Genomic DNA, 8,489 nt, shown 5'->3' with positions numbered 1-8,489 from the left:
TAGTGAGCCCATACAAATTGTCACGAGTAACAAAATAAAGCGACAACTTCAAAAGGAAAGAAAAAAAAAAGACAAGGGTTGGTCTACTTGACCTCCGTCCTGGCAGTGCAAGTAGAAGCAGCAAACTTCAGGTCAAGATAGGCGATGAGTTTCTTCGAGTGAGGCTTGGCGTCCCTCACCAGAGCCTTCCACTTCTCCTTGTTCATGCCTTTTGGAGTCGCAGCCTTCACCCAGTCGACTTCCTGGCCACTGGCAGCGACCAAGGCGATGGTCCCTTCGACTCCAATCTTCAGGATACCCTGACGATGGGCCAAAGCAGGATCTTCCTTCGCCAGGAAACATTGAACGATCTCAGAGAAAATTTCCGGCTGCATCTCCTTGGGGAAGAAATGGGGGAAGATGCGCTTCGGCACGGCCCGGGAAGAAGAAATGTTGGTGCGCACCAAGTCGCCGTTTAGTTCAAGAATCGAGAGAGCATCGAGAAGACGATCATCGGTCTCTTGGTGCAAGGTATACTCTTCACCCATCCACCCTGCTGGAGAAAACCATGAGATCATCAATATCAGAGACAAACAAATAAAGGCAGAAGCAAAAGGCAAGTGAAGTAATAGTTTACTAGTGAATCTTTGGTTCTGCGTGTCAAAGCGCTCCACTATGGCGTTTTCACGTTCGATTTGTCGGGCCTCTTTCTCTCTTAAAGCATCCTCAGAAGTCTTGAGTCTCTGGCGGAGACCCTCGACAACAGCGGCATCTTTTTCGGCTTTCTTGCGAGCCGTCTCGCTGGATTTAAGCTTGGCTTCCAGCGCATCATCACATTCTTCGGCTCGGCGGAGCGCTTCTAAAAAGAAGAAATCAGAAGGCAAAGAGTCCTCATCAGAAGGCACACAATGACTTGGCAGAAGTAGGAAATATGTTAGGAACCATGCGGTTTTACCTCTCAAAGTGGCGGCTTCATCACGGAACCCAACAACTTGGGAGCCCAGGTTGATGTTATCCTTCATTAAGGGCTGTCAGAAAACAACAAGATAGAAACAACATCGTCAGAGGAAGAAAACTCGAGAAAAGTAAAAAACAACAGCAGAAAGAGGAAAAATAGACAAACAAAACAAAATGGCAAACCGAGAAAAATGGTACTCACATCTTCCAGCAAAGGAGTCAAAGTACTCCCCGTGACAATCTATCAACACCCGGATTTTTAAGTCCAGATGACTATTATGCCGTACATCGCAATCCCAGGAATATTGTTTTTGCGAGACATAATAGATTGATATCACAGAACATCATTCATTACATACTATAATCGTCTTACAATAAAGGATCACATGATCCAGTCTTACAACATAGGGGATCTAGAGATCCCATTACAAGACACATAGCGGAAGCGAAGTAGCGGTCACGGTCCATCTGTTCCACATGCAACTTTTGACATCAGGAGTAGTCCTAGTTATCATAGACGTCCTGCTGTCCACCATCTTGGTTCTGGTACTCCTCTTCATAGTCTCGCCATTTGAATAGCCAGGGAAAAAGCCATGAGTACTTTAAAGTACTCGCAAACTAATACTAACTAGTAAGCTTGCACGTGCAATGCACGTCTCAAAATTAAAATTTAAATGCATATCTCAAATTGAAAATTTGAATATGCAGAGATTACAAATGTCAATCCACATATTTCCTGTCCTATGTGTGCAATGATTAGGACTGTAGCAACCATTTTGAATAGTTCACATGATGTGCACATCTCAAATTTAAAATTTAATACATCTCTCAAATTCAAATTTTGAATATGCAAAGCTTACAAATGTCAATCCAAGTACTATTTCTTATTTGTGTGTGCAATGATTTGGATAGAAGCACCCATTTTGAATATACATGTGCACGACTTGGGTTTGACACAATATAAAAAAAACACCACTTTATTTTAACACAATCGATCTCGAGAAAGCTCGCCTGTGCGATCCCAAGTACTGCAGCCCTTTGAAAAGGTTCCTCTCACCATCTTCAACAATGTTGATTCCTGAACCGAAGGAAACCCCACAAAACAACACATGCATCTCTACTTTTTGTCACGTTGAATACCTCACCTCCAAAATCACCACCACGACCTTTGGTTTTAGGAGTAAGCAATTGCCAACGTACTCTTGTATGATCAGCCTGACCAAAGAAATAACTCCTAACTATAGTGAAACATTCTCTAAAAATAGTACTCCCTCCATCTCGCACTTATGCCTAGATACATCCAAATTTAGATAAATCTAAGACATCCATTACGGGACGGAGGGAGTACTAGTAGCTTAACATATGGAGATTCCCATAATTATCAAATCAAACTTTTTAGAGCAACAATTGAACCATCACGTAAAAAACCGAAGCATACTTCACCATCGTATTGATTTGTGGCTAAGAGGAGGTAGAATGGAATTAAAACAACAATAACATGTCATATAGGAAAGCATGAACAAAAACTGTGAGCATATTCAACTATCAGATCAAGCACCATAGGGCTAAAATAAGACATTTCATGTTTACTGAAAGGCAAATAGGTTACCAAAAGGACCTGGGACATCGAGATTCAATTAGCAAGAATAAAGAAGTACACATAACTTCACAGGAAATGAAGAAGACAAATGATACAAACGTATTAGCTTTCAAGCATTACCAATAGACAAAGAACAAGATTTTAGACCATGCCATTAGCAAACATAATGCACACACATAGGTCATATCACCCATAATGATGTATGTTAATTTAAATAACAAATGTTAATTGAAAAGAGGAAGACCAAGGTTCATGTGCAAAACCAGACAGTACTGTCAATATCAGGCTAAGCAACAAAAAATTTAAGAAAAATTCATACAATTTCCCAGAAATCAATTATGTTCTTCTTTGACAGGTGACTGAGAAGAGGAACTTACATATTCAGCTAGAACCTCCGTATTGTTCTTCTTTGACAGGTGGCTGAATTTGCTAGACATTTCTGAATTTGGATAGTCCGAAGCTCGTAATACAGCACCAACTTCCTCACTGAAAACCAAAGAACAATGTTAGGAGTAAGCAACTCCCGCCGTACTTTTTTAAGTTAACCTGACCAAAGAAATAACTTTTAACTACAGTGAAAGATTGTCTAAAAATAGTATTCCCTCCGTCGTGGGTTGTGGATAATCTAAATATAGTATATTGAAATGATGGGTTAGGATCTCCAAAGCACCTTCAGGAGAGCAAGATTGTGCAATGAATTTGTTCTTCTGTGCCTTCGACATCTGCCAAGTAAAAGAGAAGTAAAGAACATAAGCACAGGGTTCAGATATGGATAAATGTGCACTTGATTAACTATTTGAAATGTTTATGTTCATTTTGCATGTCCTTCAAGAGCAGCCTGACACGATTTCTATTAGACTATCACTCAGTTTCTCACTACTTAGAACAATTTCAGTAGTGCCAAGCAGTAATACCTGTTAGAGTTATAATTATGTACTATACTTACGTTGACTTTCGGCTTTCTACATTCTATCTTTTGGACTACCACATGGACATGTATATGTATGGCCTTTGGCCTTTGGTAATATTAAGTTGTCATTTATCCAACATGGTATCAAGAGTTAATTAGGCGGTGTTTGCCGCAGCCCAGGCCTCCACGACTCTGCCCCAGGTCGGCATCCTTTAAAAATCCTTTAGACCTTGTGGGAAACCTTTCAGCTTAGGAACAACTATATGTGTAATGACGCAAGAAAAGACAACAACATCTCACTCTCTTCCAGTCTTAAGACCAATCTTCCAGTTTCTTCATGTTTCTTAAATTTACTCCTAATTTGATTGACTTTTTAAGGAACCCATGCAAGTGATACCTTTTTGCTCGAAATAGAAGATATAGTAAGTAGAAAGTGTCAGGAAGTATCAGGAGTTCCACTACAATAATACGATTCACAAGAATATGAATTGGACATATTTTAACCTTGCATATGTCTGATAATATATAATGCAATTATTCTTGAACTTTGATACACCTGCGTGGAAGCTTCATACATTTGTAAAACATGATAAGAAGCATCATAGTAGAGAACCACAAAAAGAATATACCTTATATTAGCACTGCAATGTTTGTGTTACCTTTTTTGACGTTATGTAGAAATCGCTAGCTTCAAACATCTTTCTTTGCGAGGTTCCTCCATTTCTACTACATTTGCTCTGCCTGCATACAACAATTTTATTATAAAAAACAAAATCCAATTTATGGAACGAACAAATATTAAGATCCAGGTACACCTAAAGCATGCTGTGAAGATGGTGGCCAATTGACCGTGATCAGTTGATCATTGGCGAAGCCTGCTTCTATCCGTAGGAAATTAACATAAGTGCTTGCACTAATGGCTTGTCAAGAATAGTACGTGTGCACTCGATCCGGCTGTCAGGTCTGAGTGTGGGCATAAGTGCACCGCAAGCAGATTGCAATCAGCAGAAGCTCCTCTATACGCCTGAACAAAAATGCAAAATCAATTGAGAAACCCGTGCTGCCCAAACCATCAGGCTAGTGTTTAGGACATACCGTATTGATGAGGTCGCTGCTGGGAACTGGTTGTGCCGTATCCGTCGGTGGATGCAGCGAGGTGCGAGAGGAGGCAGGGCGAACGCAGCAGGGGCAAGTGTGGTAGGGACAAGCGCTGGCAGGTGCGGTGAGTGGAGCTGGCGCGCATCAGCATCGCGGCAGTCGGACGAATGTCAGGGTTCGTCAAGGGCATCAGACGGACGGCGGCGGAGTCAGATGATGACGATCGACAAGGTGAAATTGAACGAAATCAAGTGGATAGAAAGATAACAACTGAGTTGAACGACGTACTTTGAAGGTGCTTCCGCTCAGCTGCGGGACTGATTCAGCCGCGATGGATGATGGGCGGGAGCGCGCGAGGATGGCGCCGACATGCAGGTCATCGGATGCATGCGTCAGGCGAGGATGCGGTAGATGACGGGCGGCGGCGCGCGACGATGGCGAGCATGGCGGCGATGGAGCGTAGGCGAGTGCGGTTGCGGCGGCGGACATCTGTGGGGGAGGAGGATCGCGTCTGAGGGAAATTAGGGGAGAGAGAGTCGCGTGGTGGGTGCGGGATTAGAGTTGCGGTTTGCGTTCAGATTGTGATTAAGTTGTGCGTGGGTGGGTTGTTGTCTGCCCATCAAACACGGAGAGGTTGTGGTGGGTTGGATATTGTAATTGTACGGCCCAGATGATTTGGATGGGACTCTTTGGCTCTTTTATTAGTAGTGGTGATGTAAGTACTATCAACCATGGTAAGGGGTGCTAAGCTCTAGCTTCATTTGCATAAAGTCAGTTTTATTTCATAAGCACTTTAGTAATAAAAGACTCTTTATTTGCCTAACTTAACTCAAGTGGGAACATTAGTCTCATTTCCACAACTCTGTTGTGATCAATTCAAATTCACCTTTCAAGTTCAAGTCACAAGTCACCAGTCACATGTAACATTTTGGAAAAGTTCTGATGACGGAACAGTATGGCCTTTCCAACCGTCCATAACTGTGGACATGGCTATTCGAATAGGTTTACACTCTGCAGAGGTTGTACACTTGTGCCACAACATTTGATTACATCCGTCAGGGATAGCCCTGAATAATCATACTCAGTATGCGGATCATCAACCATAACCTTTCACTTACATATCCTAGTATAGGCACCTCTCCCCATGAGCTTGGCCTCCCAGTGAAGACAAACCGTCAGCCTGGGAACTGCACAGGGCTTGGGCCGGACATTCACCTCATTTCACGTCATTTCACATCATTTCACTTCCAACGGAGGCAGCCTCAGCATAACCCCTATGACGCTTGTTTAGAGGGAACCCATACTAAGACACATAATCTTCCAGTTAAGCCCTACCCATAATCAGGTATTGTGGGGGTACTTGTAGAATTGGAATGGTATCGCATCCAAACCCAACCATCAGTTTTTGTAAAGTTCACCATGTCATTCATAAGTCACATTCACCTTCAAAATCTTTCAATAGAATGACTCATCATTCCAAGGTTTTCAAAGTCATTTTTTTTCACATGTTCCCATCTAGAGTAGTCACTTTTAGTTTTAGCACTAGCAACTAGTCATGAGGGGTGCTAACTAGCTTATAGCTTTCTAGGCTAAGTGTGATGCTCTTGTATTACTCCATAGCTAGACCAAGTGAATCATGAATCAAAAATAAACTTTGATAAACCAAAGTCAAAAACTTGTAAGGTAAAAACTTGGGATAGGATCATTAAACATAAAGTAATATGTAATGGTGCCTTGCTCTTGCAGAGCTTTGCATTAGGATAGCTTGCAAGAATACTAGCTTGCCTTGGTTGGTGTACTGATCAAAGTGGTCTTCTTCTTCCTGGAAGTAGACCTCCTCCTCCTGGTATTCCTCGGTACTAGCGTCTATACACGGATACGAGGTATACAATCACCAAACAATTCTTAAGGGCTAAACTAAGCACACAAATGGTTCACCAAGTTATTCAAGCATTACCACATCATTAGCATATTGGTTGACTTTGTTTTCTTCTTAAGAAAAATAATTTCCTCTCATTACTAATATTGATTAGGGCTTCTATTTAGTTCTTGGAGAAATAATTTCCTCTCATTGAATCTTGTTAAGATTTAATTTCCTCAAATAATGTATGAACTCATGTTGACCAAGGTCAACACTTCATAATCATCATTTGGGAAAATGATTTCAATGAGGTATCACACCTCATGCAATTTAACACTAACATACTTATAATTTAATATCACCAAATAATTCAATACGCGATTATATAGACCATGGTCACTACCTCATGTTGAGTTACTTGAGACAAGATTTAAATGAGAGAAATACCTCTCATATGATTAAATAAATAGTTTTGAACAATTTAAATGGACTAGAAATGGCCACATAGCCATTATTTATTCTAGCCCATGATCATATGAAGCAACCATGTCATATTTTTACATATTCAGATAGACAATATGAAATGTGATTTTTGAGAGTTGGAATCTAATCAAAAGCATTTTTGGTTGATTTTTAATAAATGTTTGAAGTTTGAAAAGGTCCTGCCTTGTTATTTTTATCACATTAATTCTACAATGAATCTAGGGTTGAGACCAGTGTAGTTATTTAGATAATTTCCTAAGCTTTCCAAATATATAAAACTTATTAAATTTGGCTCAGTAGATTTATTTCTATTTAATTTTGAACATGGCATCAGTGAGTAATTTGATTTAATTCGAAATATTCAAATTCAAATAAATGGGCTCACGCGGGAAACTACACGGGCCAAAACGAGAAACAAGCAGATGGGTGATACGCCTCCGACGTATCGATAATTTCTTATGTTCCATGCCACATTATTGATGATATCTACATGTTTTATGCACACTTTATGTCATATTCGTGCATTTTCTGGAACTAACCTATTAACAAGATGCCGAAGAGCCAGTTGTTGTTTTCTCGCTGTTTTTGGTTTCAGAAATCCTAGTAACGAAATATTCTCGGAATTGGACGAAATCAACGCCCGGGGTCCTATTTTGCCACGAAGCTTCCGGAAGACCGAAGAGGAGTCGAAGTGGGGCCACGAGGCGCCGCCACCATAGGGCGGCGCGGCCCGTGCCCCGGCCGCGCCGACCTATGGTGTGGGGCCCTCGTGTGGCCCCCCACGTTGCCCTTCCGCCTACTTAAAGCCTCCGTCGCGAAAACCCCGCATCGAGAGCCACGATACGGAAAACCTTCCAGAGACGCCGCCGCCGCCATTCCCATCTCGGGGGATTCTGGAGATCTCCTCCGGCACCCTGCCGGAGAGGGGATTCATCTCCCGGAGGACTCTTCACCACCATGGTCGCCTTCGGAGTGATGAGTGAGTAGTTCACCCCTGGACTATGGGTCCATAGCAGTAGCTAGATGGTTGTCTTCTCCTCATTGTGCTTCATTGTTGGATCTTGTGAGCTGCCTAACATGATCAAGATCATCTATCTGTAATGCTATATGTTGTGTTTGTCGGGATCCGATGGATAGAGAATACCATGTTATGTTAATTATCAAGTTATTACCTATGTGTTGTTTATGATCTTGCATGCTCTCCGTTATTAGTAGAGGCTCTGGCCAAGTTTTTGCTCTTAACTCCAAGAGGGAGTATTTATGCTCGATAGTGGGTTCATGCCTACATTGATACCGGGACGAGTGATGAGAAAGTTCTAAGGTTGTGTTGTGCTCGTTGCCACTAGGGATAAAACATTGATGCTATGTCTAAGGATGTAGTTGTTGATTACATTACGCACCATACTTAATGCAATTGTCTCGTTGCTTTGCAACTTAATACCGGAAGGGGTTCGGATGATAACCTGAAGGTGGACTTTTTAGGCATAGATGCAGTTGGATGGCGGTCTATGTACTTTGTCGTAATGCCCAATTAAATCTCACCGTACTTATCATGACATGTATGTGCATTGTTATGCCCTCTCTATTTGTCAATTGCCCGA

General features: G+C 41.7%; 1 long non-coding RNA gene across 1 annotated transcript; it reads right to left on the bottom strand.

Annotated features, from left to right (window-relative positions):
- Positions 1-1,717: 1,717 nt before the first annotated feature.
- LOC124675591 lies at positions 1,718-4,823 on the bottom strand. Its single transcript, XR_006993343.1, has 5 exons — positions 4,542-4,823; positions 4,262-4,470; positions 3,207-4,187; positions 2,914-3,022; positions 1,718-2,151 (listed from the first exon to the last, which is right to left on the bottom strand). It is a non-coding gene; the product is annotated as an uncharacterized LOC124675591 (long non-coding RNA).
- Positions 4,824-8,489: the final 3,666 nt, after the last annotated feature.

The sequence above is a fragment of the Lolium rigidum genome, chromosome 7 (assembly GCF_022539505.1).
Source record: "Lolium rigidum isolate FL_2022 chromosome 7, APGP_CSIRO_Lrig_0.1, whole genome shotgun sequence".
Taxonomy (NCBI): Eukaryota; Viridiplantae; Streptophyta; class Magnoliopsida; order Poales; family Poaceae; genus Lolium; species Lolium rigidum.
Note: the sequence above shows the minus strand (reverse complement) of the source record. Positions and strands in the feature narration are given on the sequence as shown.